Source organism: Manis javanica, chromosome 15 (assembly GCF_040802235.1).
Source record: "Manis javanica isolate MJ-LG chromosome 15, MJ_LKY, whole genome shotgun sequence".
Taxonomy (NCBI): Eukaryota; Metazoa; Chordata; class Mammalia; order Pholidota; family Manidae; genus Manis; species Manis javanica.
The window spans coordinates 81,514,133-81,530,848 of record NC_133170.1 but is presented as its reverse complement, the minus strand read 5'-3'; the positions used below and the strand labels follow the sequence as shown (position 1 = coordinate 81,530,848).

Genomic DNA, 16,716 nt, shown 5'->3' with positions numbered 1-16,716 from the left:
TAGCTGCTGACAATATCCATCAGGTAGGTCAACCCCAATTTTAAAAGTTAAAAAAAAAAAGAAGCCCTAAATCAACACTTCATGAAATATGACACACAGTTGGAGAAGAATTCAAACTCCTCGTCTGGGAGTCCCCTCTCAGCACTGCACAGTGGGGCTGTCTCCTGCTCGGGGCACATTCTTCCGACAGGCAACTAGAGCCAGAACGTATTTCATCTTTTGTGCGTTAACCAACCCGAAAAATGCACATCCATTCAACTCAGCCCACATCCTCTGATGCAGCAGGCACCTAAAAACCTGGCAGCCAAACTCACAGCCTGAGAACTGGGGAGGACAGCCATGCCTAGATCCAGGATATTAACCCAGCAGATCAGCCAGACAGCTCTCCTTCCAAAGGCTTAAAGAAAACCTCACCCGACTCTAACATGCCAAGTTGGTGGAGGGTCCCTAAGAGATTGTTACACATGAACATGTGTTAAGCACAGGGGTGAGCCTAACAAGAAGTCATTTAGGACTTCCCAACTGCCAGGGCACTCCTCTATCCTAACTACCCACTGCTCACCTGGTCCCCACAGCTCCCTAAAGTACAATGAAGGCCCTCCTTTCTGCCCCCAACCAACGTTCCTCCAGCCCCGGCTACTTGGAGCTGGTTCCCCCAGCACAGGCTACTTGGAGCTGGTGCATGGTTTGCTGTGCTATCACCAGCTAGGAGGGTACTTCTGCTTAACTCCTTCATGAATCTTCCTGTGCTAATAGATATTAAATTCCTTGAGGGGAGGTGTTGTTTCTTAGTTCTTTTATACTCTGGCTTCCCACTCCATCACCCAGGCACAGAGAAGACTGCAAACCTGCTGAGCTGAAATGAAGAGACGGTCCTATTGCTGTTGAAAGTCATTCAGGCCATTCTTGGTGGTGATGACTACATCCTAGGGCCCTGTGGGAAGTTGTAAATTAAGAGTCTTGGTCTTGCACACTCATAATCCAGTGGGATACCAACTAGACGGGCACGTAGACCCTAAAGGGACCTAATGCCAGCTAGCTGGAATGGAATTTCCCTAGCACCTTGGGGCACTGGAGAAAAAGGAGTTCTGTGATCAAGTATATTTGGGAACTGCCAGGTTGAATAGAGTTCATTTAGATTCCTTTCCAGCAGGATTTCTCAGAGCCATTATTGCACTACTGTGCAATCTAAATCTCCAAGAGGGAACAATGATAAACAGCATTCTCAAAGTTAGGTCACCATGGAACCCTTTCCAGAGCATTCTGTAGGACTGATGTCCTTCAGAAGACACCTAGAGAAAAGCTGATCTTGAGACATAATCCAGAAAAATCTTCATTTGGCTTTAGAAAATGTCCTTCTATTTTAACTCAGGTGTGCTTAAGGCCCTAAAAATTCACAACATTCCCAGACCAAAATAAATCAAGCTACCCAGTAAAGACACAAGTCAGTAAGAGCTAGGAAACTGTGTCTCTAAGCCTGGATGGTCATTGTCTCTCCCAGAAAGAACTGTCTTGGTGGGACGAGGGAAGGCGCCCTCAGCCTCCCGCCCCTGGAGTGTGGGCTCTGCACCTGACATCTTCCCTAGGGACTGGTGAGTAATAATTGAGTGCTTTAGTTAAAAGGACGGAAAAGGAGGACTCCTTGATCCCCAGATGTAATCCAGCATAGCTAAGAGATAAAGATCAAGCTTAAAAAAAAAAAAGTTACTTAAGCAGAAAGGAATAAAGGTCACAAGAAGCTAAAACTATGAGTTGCAGAGAAGATGAAAACAGAAAATTAAACATTCTAGAGAAAATTCTGCCTGGACTGGCCCTGTTCACTCTGCACTTCTTGCCCTAAATAAAAAAGCTGACATGTGCTTTGGTCCTGGCTAGAGCGAGCCGCTTTCTGGAACGACTGCACCTTGGTTACATATTTCTACTTCAAACATTCCAAAGTTGCTAAAGGCCTCCCAGGAGCATCTGCTCCTGTTTCTCGGGAGGGAGTTAGTTCCTGTAGAAAGTGTTTGTTTAGTTTGATTACAACTTTGAAGAGGGGTAGGAATTCTGGCCCAGAAGAACTTAATGGCTGAGCCCTTCTCTTACATAATTTGTAAACAAACAGAGTTTATCCCAGTGTGGCTCATTTGGCCCAATGGCTGGATTTAGGAAACTATATTCCTCATTCATTTGGGAGAAACCACAGTTAGGCCTGTCAATAACCAGAAAAACATCCAAAACAGCCTATCACTCTATTGCCTAATCCTAGTGGACCTCAAAATCTCTCCCAGGATTGTCAACAGACAGCGTCCCAACTGAAGGGTTATGGGCAAAAGTTGAAAGACCGCTGATGAATTGCTCCCCAGAAGATTCTATGCATTTGCTGCATATTAAAAATCCTCTGAAAACACAACAGCAAATCTCTCTAAGGTGTCATGAATGGCAGAGAGTATGGGTGGGGAGCAATTTGTTACTAATAACAGTTAAAGGCCAAAGTTGGCATGGAATTTGTTTATCTTTAATAAAGTGAATTCAAGGTTGTCACTAAAACGCCACTCACTCCCTCACATTCCAGGCTGCCCTTGCAGAGGAGAGGAGAGCACAGCCCCCAACTGAGCCCCCTGGCTTCTGCGACTCCAAACCACGCTGCTGGAGAACATAGGGCAGGCAGAGGTCGGGTCATCAAAAACCCGGCTGCGCACATGGACCTCACCCACGGTGCCCAGCTGTGGGACCACTGGTCTCTAAGTCTCTATGATAAAAGTTAACACCTTTCCCTGGCATTCAAAGCCCCTCCCCTAGTCCACTCACCCTCTGAAGTTCATTTCCCTCCCAGATCTCCAGTTTGAGTGATTTGCCCCCAAGCATGCAGATCCTTCCTTCTCCCTCCGGGAATCTCACCCAGTTTACTGATGTGGGGGCTGCACACCGGGTCTCCCGGCCACAGCCTCGCTCCGCCTCGCCTTTCACCTCACTGCCACAAGCACATCTACAACAGGCAGCCTCCAGAGCTCACTATCCTCCACAAGCTAGGAAAGCCCAGTCGGGTGCCAACCCAGCGTGGATCTCAGCAAGGAATGCCTCACCCCCAGCAAGGGTCGGCAGGGGCAACCTGAGCACCAGCCCTCTTTAAGAGCCCGGCCCCCAGGATGCTTCTCAGCATTTCTAGGCACTTTCCGACTTATTATGTCACCATCTCAGGGACACACTCTGTCTTTCCCGCTGGCCCATGAGCCCACCCCTACCTACAGACACTCAGGACGAGGCCAGCAGTGATTCTGTGATATCCAGAGAATGTCAAGCCCCATATTCATCAAACCAGTCCAGGAAAGAGGGCAGTAAGCACGGCCAGGCACCTTGAAAAGTCCGAAGCCCACTGCTGACCTCATCTTTGTCCCAGAGAATATGATTACCAAGGTGGACCCCCATGAAGAGACAGGGGACTGCTCAAATCCACAAAGAAAGAACTACATGTTACCCACTTTTTTCTTACTACCTTTCAGATTCTAAGTCTAATGGAGAAACTGAGGCTCCCAGATACAAATCAGATTTCATCAAGTTCACTGCATAAACGAGGAAAGTACGTGGCCTAAAAAGGAGCTTTCTTCTTTTCACTGAACTACATTTCTCAGCACATAGTATACAGACCTGATTTGCATAATCATTCTATACCAGCAAGAGCAAATTTTAGTTTGTGTGATTTTCTGAGAAAATTAGTGCAGTGAAAACCATCCTGGACTAAAGGTAGAGTCCACACAAAACCCCCAGGTCAGGTCGATGCTTAAAGGCTGCCAGCTCGGAGCTGTGGCCTATTCCACAAGGTCAAGTTTCCACAAGACGCTAACACCAAAGGGAGGACCTCGGAGCTTTGCAAAGTGGTTCAAAACCAAAAACGCTTCTTCAGACCACTGCCTAAAAAGCCCATCTGAGCCACCAGGCCCTCGCTTGGGAACCAGCAGTCTCTGTGAGACCATCAACTTCAGCTCTGCTTGCCACCAGGCAGATCTAATCATCAGTTTAAAACACCCAAGCAGCAAGCACAGGCCCTACGGCGGCACTCCAAGCGCAGACTTCCCCTTCCTGCGGCAAACACAGACTGCACCTGACTGCGGCTGAGCGCCATGCCTGAGGACGGAGTGCCCGTGTGGAGTGGATCCGGCTCCTGTCCCGAGTTCTGACAGCTGCAGTGGGGCCGGACACGTCCACAGGACATGGGGCAGACTGATGTTCCGTAAGTATCATTAGAAAATGCAAACTGCACCACACACCCAGTGGTACTAATTCAACAGCCTTGAACCTCTTTCTGTCCAAATTGTGCAAGTTAAAGATACCCACTTATCCCCTCCAAAACAAATTTGCACACCACCCAACACTACTTCAGGTTGTGCTTCCAGACACTACTGCCCTATCCATAGCATGGCCAGTGTGTACCATGGTCCAAGGGTAAAAGGGTGCCCAAAAGATGGTAAATAAACATAGAGGGTTGTCAATGGCTCTTTGGAAAGAAATTTGGGCTTTGCTTAATTCTCAATTAACTCTACAGAATTAACCTGCAGCCAATTTCTATTGAACTTAGCCTTCTCAACCATCCTTTCAATCAGTTGTTATTTTAGCTGAGGATGAGCTACTTTAAATGTGAAATTAAACAGGCTATTTTTTAAAAGCATGGGTACCACAGATGAATCTACATGGCCCACCCTAGTGGGTCTCCTTCAAAGGGAGACAAAAGAAAAAATCAGCATTATTTTCATGACCTAAAAGTAGTTAGAGCATCATCTTAGCCTCAACTCAACTGTGTATTTAGAAAACACCCACATCTCACTGAAAGCTTGGAACTTGACAGGAAAGACACAGAAATGGTCTTAAATCTATTTTAGAGAAAGGTTTGTTTGCAAGAGCAACCGCTTTTCAACTGTATCTTTTGTTCAACTGTAGCTTTTGTTAAGATAGTTAACATATTTTATTAAATGTGTTATCAGTCAATTCAACAAGTAAAAGTATGCTGACCTCTGCTCTGGACCATGTACAGTGGAGAGCTAAGAAATCCTACCGCACAACCATACTGCCTGCAGGGGGTGGAGGATGTGGACAACAGGACTTAGGTTTTAAGATGGCCAATGACAGAGACAACGCACCTGCAGTGCGGGCGATCAAACCTGAATATGGCGCTGGGTTGGAAAACCAAATCAACTCAAAACCTTATCGACAAATCCCCACAGAACCAGACTGTGACAAGGTACGGCCACCATCTGGGCCCTGTGTGGAACAAAGGGATCGCCACCTGCTCCCTCGCAGTCGCTTGTACATTCTCAAGGACCGGAAAGTTCTCATGTACAAGAGACCAGAAAAATTAGGGGAAAATTAGATAAGATTAAAATAATAGGTGAAAGCACAAAGCCATACAAGATAAATTGTCAAATGGAGTGTGGCTGTGCCATTTGGCTATCTTGGGCTTTTTTGGGAAAATGACTTCAAGAAATCTTTCTCCAGATGGCCATTAACGTTTTAGCTCAAATTTCCCCAGGGGAAAGGGAAATTTCGGGAGGGGGAAGGGGAGTAATCAGTGTGACTCAAAGGCTCTGCCTAGAACAGAGTAAGAACTCAATACATATCCACTAAATGTAACAAGATAAAAACCTGAGCCCGTGGCTCTGTCCTGGGCCCCTGCAAATCACCAGCACATCTCTCTGCTGCAGCTGCCGAGTCTACCTGATTATTTAATAGCTGGCTTACCTGATTCTTCCCTGCAGGACCGTGAACTCCCTGAAGGTGATGATTTTATAGCAGCAATAGCCATGGGTGCTAACATGTATTAAGCACTTACTAGATAACTTACATATATTATTTCACTTAATCCTCACAATCCTTGGGACCTTAGTGGTGATAATGAAGAAAATAACATACATAGTTTGATGGTTTTCCTCATGTACGTATACCTGACATTTATGTTGTAGCTCCCAAGTGGTTGAAAATTTTTATTGGAGGTACAAGTTACTGTCCCGTGTTAGAGATGAGAAAACAGAGAGGTTCAGGGAGGCTGAATGACCTGGCCAAGGTCACAGAGCTGCCAGTGGCAGAGGTGGGATGCAAACACAAGCCTGTCTGGCTCCAGGGCCATGCTCTACACCTCTGTGCCTCTTGCATGGCAACAGCCTGGTCAGGCCTGGCTCTCAGAATGCAAAACACAGTAGACTTAAGCCTCAAGACGTTTTTTAGCTGTAAGAGATTAGCAGACTACCTTCAGATTTACCAGCTTTATGGTAAGGCTATAAACACAGTTTGAGCTCCAGGCCAGCTTCTCTATTCACTAGCTGCATTAAATCTCTCTGCACCTTGGTGTGTCCTCGTTCCAAAAAGAGAGGGATGAAACCTCTTATTGCTCAGAATCCACCTGAGGATCTAGTGAGACGGGTAAAGCCCCAAGCACAGTGTCTAATATGGTATTTACTCATTCAAACACTTCATCAACCACCTAGGTGACCTTCTGGCCTAAGAAGGCTTCCATGTAGTAGGAAGCAGCCATGAAAAAGTTCCAGGTTTTGTCTGCCAAGCCCAGGCAGGTACAGCAGCCGAGAGTTCAATAACTTGGATTGTTTCACAAGCAGAATGTTCATTCAGAGTCCAGGTTGGAGAAACCACTGCCGTCTGTTCTGTCATTTGTTTCGATCGGTGCAAAGTTTCCTTTCCCTTTCTCTTTATGGTTTAACAAATCGGCATTGCAACTCTGTTTTTCCCATCCCTGAGGCTGAAGTCTCTGGCTCTCTATCACTTTCAGCCAAGAGGCCCAGCAGAGCCAAATGAAGCAAGCCTGCAAAGATCAGGAGAGAGCTCTATTTCCTGCCCCGGCTATGATAGTATCTGCTGAAGTTACATTATAAATCAGAACTTGCTGAGGCCCAGTCAACACTCTTAGGCAGAGCAGGACATCACAGCCTGGTCATCTATAAAGAGACACCTCCACACACATTGCCCAGGTCTCCGTGCTGATCTGAAAGCTTTCAGGTCAGCCAGAGAGCAGATTCCTGAGCCAAATCAGAAAAAACTCAGCCTCTAGAAAGTCAAGGGACAAACAGAAGTGCCTTAAGCAATCTTAAGCAGGCAGGATGATACAGAGAGGTGGCCTTTACCAAAGAAGCAAAAAGAAGGGCCAACCCCACGTGTGTGAATACAGCCAGAGAGCCTTCGCCAAAGCTGAAAAGGAAACAAAAATAAACGAACAGGATAAAAGGAAGGCTGTTGCATGAGGAAGAACTTTTGCTCCAGTTTGAAAAAGAGAGAGAGAGAAAGAAAAGAAAAGAAAAAGAAAGCACACGCTGAAATGATCTAAAGCTGCCTATAAATATTTGGGAACATCAAAGGCGGTCCTGTTAAATTAAAAATGCTGTCACACAGATAGGAACTAGCCTCTAGCACTGCCAGCTTCGACATGCGAGCCTGTGATCTGAGGGGCAAGGGCTCAGCTCCTCAAGAAATCTGATTCACTGAAGAAAAAAGTGAACGAGCAGTTGAGTTTTAATAAGGGCATTAAATACCTTAGGAATGAGCTAATTAGAGTTTAACTCTTTCAAGATTGTCCGAGCTCTTAAGAATAGTATAAAGTAAGCTCCCTCTAGAATCTAGTTATATCAGTCTTGAAACCTGCAAGGTAAAGGAGATCCTAAAACAGCACCTCAGGACTTCAAAGCTGGCACACCCCACAAGGTCCCCTCCAACTGAAAGGCAGGGGCCAGGCAATAAGAAGGGAGGAGGCTAACCCAGAACTGTTTTCCAAGTGAGGTGAGGTTAGGCTGCTTGCTTCTGTAGAGGCATTTTTTTTTTTTTTTCCTATTTTGGACTAGATAAGAACAAGCTCACTTTCTAATGTCAGATTCACTCTAGACTATGAATATGGTGTTTAGCCAAGACACTTTGAGGGCGTCAAGTGGAAGCCCTTCATCTACTGACCTTGCTCGCTCACTCGCATGCCACACGAGAAATCACACTGAGCTTCCTCAGACACATTCAAGGTCACTACAGCTAGTCACCCAACAATTTCCCTGCACGAATTCTGGATCAGAATTCCAAGAAAACTAGAAAGAGTCCCCAGTTAGGGAAGTTCCGTCAGGATGGCAGATCCTGATGGAATGAGACTCTCTGGCCTTGAATAGAAAGAAGCGGAACCTCCTGGAGGCAGCAGGAGCCGAGCACACCTGCACAGGACGAGAAGGGAAATCTTTCCATCACCCAGTCTTGGCAATGTGGGAGAAGTGGGTAGACAGATGGAAGCTACGTTCTCCATTCATGGAGAGGAACGCACAGCCCAGTTTTGGCAGAGGGTGGGAAGAAGTTAAAAAATAAATAAGGTAATAACAACAACAACAACAACAATAATAAACCACAGTGCACTCCTATCAGTCCCATGTTTAGAAAAAGTTAATGTGTCTAATTTGGGGGTAAAGATTATTAAAGTGTTTGCGTTGGCAAAATCACACCCTGGATCAAATCAAGCACTGAAGTCATTTGTGCCTGTTCCAGGCCGCACATAATGAGGCCCCCAGAGCATAGCCTTAGCACATCACAACTTCCCACATGCCCCAGCCAGATCCAGAGGGGCAACCGACCACGCTGCTTTCCTTCACAGGAGTCACGCCCGCTCGCAGGGCGCGTGGCCTCAGGAGTAGCAGACAGGCTGGCCCGGAAACCCGCCTCCCGCACACCGGTCTTGCGGTTCACAGGTATGGGCGCGCACCCACGCCCAGCCAACAGAGCTCTGGGCCAGGAGGGTGATTTGGCTGCCGAGCACAGGGACGAGCAGATGAAGCTGCAGCAAAGCGCCCCTCCCAGGATACAGAGGTGAAAGAGCAAACTGGGGATAAGACAGGAATGAACAACCTGAGCCTCTGCAAAGTGCTAAGAACCACTCCGGGGAGCCCACGGGCCCATGCTGGGAGGAAGGGACTGCTTACAGGTGGACTAGCAGTAAGGCACCAACGGTGCTAAAAAATATTCCTACAATACGAGCAACGTCTCTTCTCTGTGAGTAGATTGATTCTTTGGATTCTTTAACCTTGATAAACTACCACTTCAGAATAAAAATTTTCAACCACTTGGGAGCTACAACATAAATGTCAGGTATACATACATAAGGAAAACCATCAAACTACATATGTTATTTTCTTCAATATCATCACTAAACACAAATTGTATGTTGTTAACTCATTTAATCCCCGCAATGACTCTGGGAGAGATTTGTCTCCGTTTTATAGGTGAAGAAACTGAGGCCCAAAGAGGCAGAGTCATGTTTCCACAGCTGGTAATTGGGAGAGTCGGGATTCAAACCCAGGCAGTCTGGCTCCAGACTCGGCCCTCTGCCGCCTCTCCCACCTGCAAACCAAATCCAGGACCACTTCCTTCTGCAAAACCCACAGCCCGCTTTAAGGAATCTGGCAAAGCCCGCATGTCTGCATAACAAAGAAGAAAACTACTGCTCCTGCCAGCCAGGCCAGGGTGTGATGACATGTGTCCTCCCAGTCGGCTCAAGGTTGTCGTAACACAGAACTAAAGAGAACTTATGCCCAAATCAGCTTATAGTCCAAAAGTTAACTTTATCTCCCATAAAATGGTGGTGCCACTTCTGTTCCACAAAAGGCCTACCCATTTAGTTATAATGTGCCCAAGGTTTGATGACCCCACTCCAGTCAGCTCACTTCCTAAAGAGCCAACATAGAGCAGAAAAGCAGCTAAAACAGGGGTCAAGAATCCACATACTAAATGCCTTATGCCCTCTTGGAATCTTGTTCCCTAAGTTTGTGCACAAGTCTAGCAAACGTGATCGTCTAGTTCAAACGAACATGTAAGAAAGTAGCATCTCACAATTGCTGATTCTGTAAGAACTTATAGAAAGGTGCCAACTCAGCCAACAGGGAGATGGCCTCAGGCACTGCCCAACTCTGGCAGGTGGGGGGAGGGGGGTGCCCTTCATATCTGTGGTCATCCTAGATTCGCATTATGACCAATTTACAGCAAACAGGCGTGAGGTGTCTTGAGGAAGGGAAGCTTTTTCCAAATTCACACAAACGGACCTTCAGGATAGAGTGGAGGAAATGTCAAAGACTGAAACACCAGCCCTGCCCTGAAAGAGGATACAATCTGAGAGGTGCAGACTTGACTCCACATCCACAAGCAAAGGCTCAATGTGTGGTCAGCCTCCCCATTTGAAACAGCAAGTTTCCACTGAAAGGGGTGGGCAGTTTGTATTTTTGCATGATGAGCCTTGACGGCAAGTCTTCTACCACACAGGGGCTGCCTGAGCTACTGAACCTGCATCAAGTCCCCACCTCCAGGACTCAGATCTCCTTCTGTCAAGAGATATTTAGGACCGTGGATGGTGCTAAAGAGTCCCATCCTGCTCTGCCAGTCTGGGCTCCCATCTGGCTTACTAGGCCTGATCGATTCCCTTCCTGATATTTCACTGCACAGCACCAAGCACCAGAGAACTGCTTATGCAGGGCCCCGTCTGCAAAGGGGCAAACAGCATTCCAGCTGGGATACCAGGGCAGAGCCCTCCTCCCCCCACCCCAGCTCTGCCTGCCGTAGCCTGAGAGCTGGGCATCCTAAGATCTCTCTTACGGGTGATGGCACTTGTGAACACCATCTTTGCTGAGTATACAAGAATTGGGGGAAAGACAGGCATTTTGGGATGGGGAAAAGGGGAAAATGAAGATAAGGAAGTAGGGGAGAGAGTCCCCCCAGCCATTCTCCCTCCCATTCTGCTGTTCCATCCCCCTCCTCCATGAGCCACCACTAGGTTAGAGTTATCAGAGGGCAGGGGACATTGGTATGGGGTGGGAGGATGGGGTCTGTAATATTAAGGGACAGAAAGGTCCCTTATTTGCCCTGTAGCAAGTAGGGAAGACATTCATACATGAAAAGCCCACCAGAGAATTTCAAAAGTTTACGAGAGGACAAGTAAAACACAGCCTTGCAAAAGTATATTAAGAAAATGAATTTATGTTATGTGAACATGTGGTTGGAATTCTAGAGTTTTCTGCAACATCTTCTTGCAGGGGCATATATAGGGAATAATTTTACTTGGGATATTCAAAACTATTCTGCCCCCGTCCCACTGCTGTTTTAGAGCTTCCCCCTTCCAAAAACAAGGTTGGCATGGCAACCAGAGCACCAGTCACCGTGGTCCCTAACCACATCCGCCAGGGCTTGGCATGCTGAGGCATGTGCCAACTCTGTTTTCTGTAGGGCACTCCTGGCCACAGTACACAGCAAGCTATAATCAACTAAGAAACCACCACATTCATATAGAACTCGGCTCAACGTAAATATTCATTAAATGTGAAAACCTATGGTGATGCAATGTTGAGACTACAAATTTAAACAGGAGAAGTCAGGAAATGCAAAAATTACCACTGCCACTGAACTTGAAATCATCCACATGACACATTTAATGCCACAAATGAGTTTATATGTGTCTTAAGAGATTTATACTTAATAAACATCAAAACTTCAAAACTACACATTAGCTGTTCATTTAACTCCCTAGATGACATTTATCGATAGGCACTGGAACATTTCTGGAGTGGACATGCCATGAAAAGCCATGAAAACCCTTTAGCACAAGTGAAATATAACATATCATGAACAGACCTCTGGAATACTCCTGAAGGTTCCAGTAGCCATATAATAAGCCAATAATAAGCCACTCTTCCACAAAAACAGCCAATAACAGCAACAATAATGAAAAAAATCTCAACATGCCAACATATACATAACTAAGCAATAATTTAATAATTCCCAAATGTTCATAGTGAGCCCCATAAAGAGGAGAAAATCAAATGTTCATTAAATTGGAATCTAAATTTCTTCCACACGTAGCCTGCTGGCCTCTTTAGAAATACTACTGCGGTCCTGTAACACTCTGCTTTCCACTCAGCACTGCAACACAGGATCAAGGCCCATGCCAGAGCTTCCACAGCGGAGAAACAAAAACCAAGGAAACAATATGGTACAAATTCAAAAGTAAGGATCCACATACAGATACTTCTAATGGGTCCCACTAGAACTACAACCATGCTCTTCCCCCCAAATACCAGTTTTTTAAGTGATGCCAACTATTTTCATATTTAAAGAAAACGCACTCCCTAAAAAGGCCTATAGTCGGCCTGAGATGTTTTCTTCCCCACCATGCTTTGAGCAATGTACCCAGGCAGTCAGACACCAGGCTGAAGGGCGCTAGCGAGGGGGTCGTCTCCTTGTCCCACACCCCCTTTTTCAGATCTCCTGGAGAGCACAGGCGCGGTGCGATTATCATGAGAGTCTGTTCCATCCCATCTATCTGGAATAGCCCTAGGGCACACCCATGTCTGAAAACTGCTTGTGAATTATTTCTACAACCATAGAAAGTTCTCTCTCAAAAAGCCAGGCTTTCTTCTGGCCACACTAACATCCCCATCACTATGCTATCCCGAGGCATTATGATCTAAAAGAATTCCACTCCAGGAAATATTTGAGAGTTTTACTGCAAAGCAACAGGAGGATAAGACACAATCTCCATCTACTGGGAGCTGTGGTCTTGAGGGGAAAAGAAAACATTAATGAAAGAATAACTACAATATGGAATTTAAGACCAGCCAAGAAGTGACAAATAAGAGTAGTCTGACTCAAAGGGACGAACTGGGAATTAGGAAATGCTTGATGGGAGGGACTGGACATGTGACTGCAGGTGAGAGACTGGGAACAGGGAAAGGTAGAGGGCAAAGATGGGGGTCGGTAATGTGGAGTCACAGGAGAAGGGCAACCCAAAATCCAAGTCATAGAAGAAGGAAAGCCCAGGACCCATTCCAGAAATAAGGGCAGAAACACACAGGACCCAGGCTTGCGGCCCACGTGACCTCTGTATTCATTTCATAGTAAACAACAAGACAGCATGGGAAGATTTTGATCAAGGGAACAGGAGATCAGAGGCTACTTTAAAAGATGAACCTGGTGGGGAGGGGAAGAACTGACGGGAAGAGAGGGAGGCAGGGAGCTGCTCAGGCAGCATCTGGCCTGAAGGGGTAAGACCGGCAAGGGAAGAGCAAAACTAAGCATGGTTTCCCTTTGACTTGGCCACCGCTACCTTGATCTAAATTTTGAAAAGGTTTTCCAAGTCAAGCTTGCAACATTCTTTACATGCCATTAGCTGTCTGCTTACCATCTACCCCAAGGCTGAGGAGGCACTTTCTGAAAAGATGCCAAACCTCTGGGTACCCAGTGATATTTCCAAAAATCACATAAAGGGGCTCAACACACAATGTCAAATGCATTTAAGTGAAAGTATACAACTAGGTACAGAAAAAACGCACCCTGTATCAAGTGTGGGACAAGCCTTGGCAACCAGGACAACCTGGACCTGCCTTCTGGGACAGAATCCAGGGAAGGCACTCCTGGCTGGAGAGATGAGACAAGATAAAGTGCAGTTGGGACCCCTGAAGCACCAGACACTGGGTCGATTTTTCTGGAACTCAACCATCACAGTGGGATGCCAACTAGAAAGGGCAGCACCTAGAACCACAAGACTGGAGTTCTAATCCCTGCATCTCTTGTGACCGAAGGCCAGAGGTCCAGGCCCACAGTTCCCTCAGTGTAAAAGAGCTGAGCCACGGCACTTGTTCTTCAGCTCAAAGAGTAACTCCAGTAGTTCCAAAAGAAGCCAAGAAGCAAAAAGAGAGAAAAGAGACAAAGATCTTAATGAAGCCACAGGCCAAATGGCTCTAGGACTTCAGCCTTCAAGAAAAATAGAGAAAACGGAGGCACCTAGACCACAGTAAAAAGAACAATGGTCACACCAGGGGCAGGGGTGGCCCTCCCCAGCAGCATGACTTGAGGCTCATGGACCCACTGAAATGTCATAATGCCACTAAGGACAATCAGGCACGCCAGACGATTGAGGAAGGAGAGAGAGGAGGCTCACCAAGCACAACCAAACAGCTTTCAGCTTCAGAACTTTCAGAGCTAGAAAGGATGGCAAACTCCAATACCCACAGCGGCCAGGCGTGGGTAAACGTAATTCTCAGGGAGTACAGTGGGCTGAAGCAATGCGATAGGGTCTCGTGAACTGAGGGCCAGCAGCCCACCTGAAGGAAATAGCGGCTACTCCACTGAGGCAGCGCAGGCTGTTGCTATGCAGGAAAATGTGGACTCAACGTTGCCAGAGCTTTTAATTTTTCAAGAGCAGCCAAAGCTCCAGATTTTTATGTAAAATTTCTAGATTTTTAACAGGGATCAAACAAATACCAGGGACCACTTTCAGTCCATGGGCCTGCAGTTTAAATGTACCCGACAGTCTGGTCCTTGACTCTGCTTGCATCTCTGCTCACCATAAGCTGAAACTGTCACTCTGAATGAGAGAACAGATTCACACGGTCTTTCCAGACCCAGCCTGTTCATAGGCAGAGCCTGCTTTGTGGGGAGGAGAGAGGGCACAGAACGGCAAACAGCAGGAGCACCTCCTGGGCCACAATCTGCTGCCACGGGGTGGGCGACAGCACACTGGTCCCTCCCGTGAGGTCTTTTCTAGGCCCGAGAACGGCCATCTGCCTGGACAGCTGCGGTGTCCCTACCCAGAACACAAGGAGCAGCCTGCTGCTCCTGACTCCTGCTCACATACACCTACAAGGGAGGTTCCTAGACACCATGCCAGGTACCTTCCCTTTGATGCAGACATTAGTCATAACTCAGATCCTCATGGCAGAGGAAAAGCCAGTATTTTACTGTTCACTAAATGACAGGAATATAGTATAAGCTTTCACTTTTATGAAGTATTCAGGGGGTGTTTTGTTTTTTTTAAACAGACAATACCCATTGCAAGCAGGAGGACATGGAAACAGGTATGCTGACATGGTAGGGCAGCATACATTAGAAGCACTCTTCTGCAGAGCAAGCTGACAACGCATAGGAGCATTAAAAATGTTTTACACTGCTTGACCCAGTGGTCCTAATTCTCCAACTTTATCCTATGAAAATAATCAAGAGATAGAAAAAGGATGTCCTCACAACATTACATATAATAATAGAAGACAAGAATATGTCACACAGACATTTAAAATGTTTCAGAGCCTTTACTAACAGGAAAATACTCAAGGTGGAGGAAGGATTATATTACCATGTAATGTTTTTCCCAATTTTCTTTAAAATACCTCCAAGCTCATGGGAAAAAAAGAAAGGCAGCTATACCAAAACAAAAAATGTTAACAGGAGTTGTAGGTAGTGGGACTGTTTTTCATACTTTTCTATATTTTCCAAGTATTCTACAATCAATACATATTATTCTTATAATTTAAAAAAATATACAGATGATTTTTTTTTAAAGGAAGATGTTTGGCACTGACTAGAGGTGACGGAAAACGTATCTATTCTAACATTATTGCCTCATCTTACCAAAACACATCCTGGGTCTTCAGGTAAGCAGGTCAATGAGGTTTGGCCTCAGGTGGGCCAAGTTCATCCCTGCTCTGTGGCCTCACGAAGCTTAGACACTCCACCTCAGTTTCCTCCCAGGCTGATTCAACTGACCAAATTGGTATGAAAGAAACCCCAGAAGTAACACCTGAAAAGCACAAACTCTATCACAGGCACATAAAAGCTAAGAACTGAGTAAAACATCTGCTGACAAGTTAGCACACTCAAATTAAGTTCAAGTGAAAAATCAGCTTTTAATCAAATTCTTACAGACCTGGAAGGGACCTAAGACACACCTAATCAAACATGATCCTCACTATTTAAAAAATGCAGCAGCTTCTGTACTGGGAGACAAGACATCCCCATTCCAACATACATTTTTACACCAAACTTCTAGGACTATCAAAAATCTGTTTTCACTGTATCAACTCCACATACTGAGTTTCTAAACAACCGTATCACCCTGGCTGCTGGAGAGGGAAGGGGATTAATACCAAGTCTTACAACACATCTTAAGGGTAATAAAAATAAAACGCTCTCCCTTGAACCACAATGGGCCAGCTGACCTCATTCTCTCTTCACACTATCATGAGTCAACAGAGTCGTTAAAGTCAGATTTGAAAACATCTCATTCAAGCTACAAATGGAACAAAGAACCCCTACTCCTTACCTCCTTCCTATCCTGTTTGACAGGTATAAAATCACATCTCCACAAAGGGGTTATCAGCTTTTATCTCAAAGGCAGGTAAAAATTAGTTGGAAAATAAGCCAGAAGGCTCAAACCCACATACTGTGTCATTACACATGTTTCTTCAAAATGGGTTGCCCAGGCCTAAACTTATTTAGCACCCTGGGCCAGGTGTTCCCTCAGTACCGTACAGATGTATCCTACCAGACAGGACTGTGGCTCGACACTGCCTTGTCCCTACACTCCGCTGCCTGCGGGCAGGGGCGGCCTCTTACTCATCACCACCTGCTGCCTTGCCGCCCGCATGGTCTGGGGGACAGAAGGCGTCAGTGCGTGTCTGCCCACTGCAGGAATGCACCACCCACAGTAAGTTTAAACATCCAGAAGGATGGAATGAGCAGGCAGAAGCCCCAGCTTCAGGTTCGTACAGTCTTTTCAATCAAACAGGGAACACACAGTCTGTGCAAAGAAAGGCGATGAACACGGGACACAACCTCTTTGGAGAAAACGGTGCAGACTCCAGAATGGCTCAAAAAAGTCAGCCACAGGAAGGAGGTGTGTCATACCAGAAGCCCCTTCACATGCCAGAACACCATGGCTATTCCAACTTTCCAAAC

At 46.2% G+C, this 16,716-nt stretch overlaps 1 protein-coding gene and 1 long non-coding RNA gene across 11 annotated transcripts in view; both read right to left on the bottom strand.

The window, feature by feature from the left end:
- ZNRF3 (zinc and ring finger 3) overlaps positions 1–16,716 on the bottom strand; it is a 181,948-nt gene that overhangs the window by 111,816 nt on the left and 53,416 nt on the right. The window lies entirely within an intron of this gene.
- The window catches only part of LOC140846412 (uncharacterized), a 28,894-nt gene that overhangs the window by 6,071 nt on the left and 6,107 nt on the right, over positions 1–16,716 (bottom strand). The window contains exon 2 of the long non-coding RNA XR_012125476.1: positions 849–934. This is a non-coding gene — a long non-coding RNA (uncharacterized lncRNA). The remainder of the gene's footprint in view (positions 1–848; positions 935–16,716) is intronic.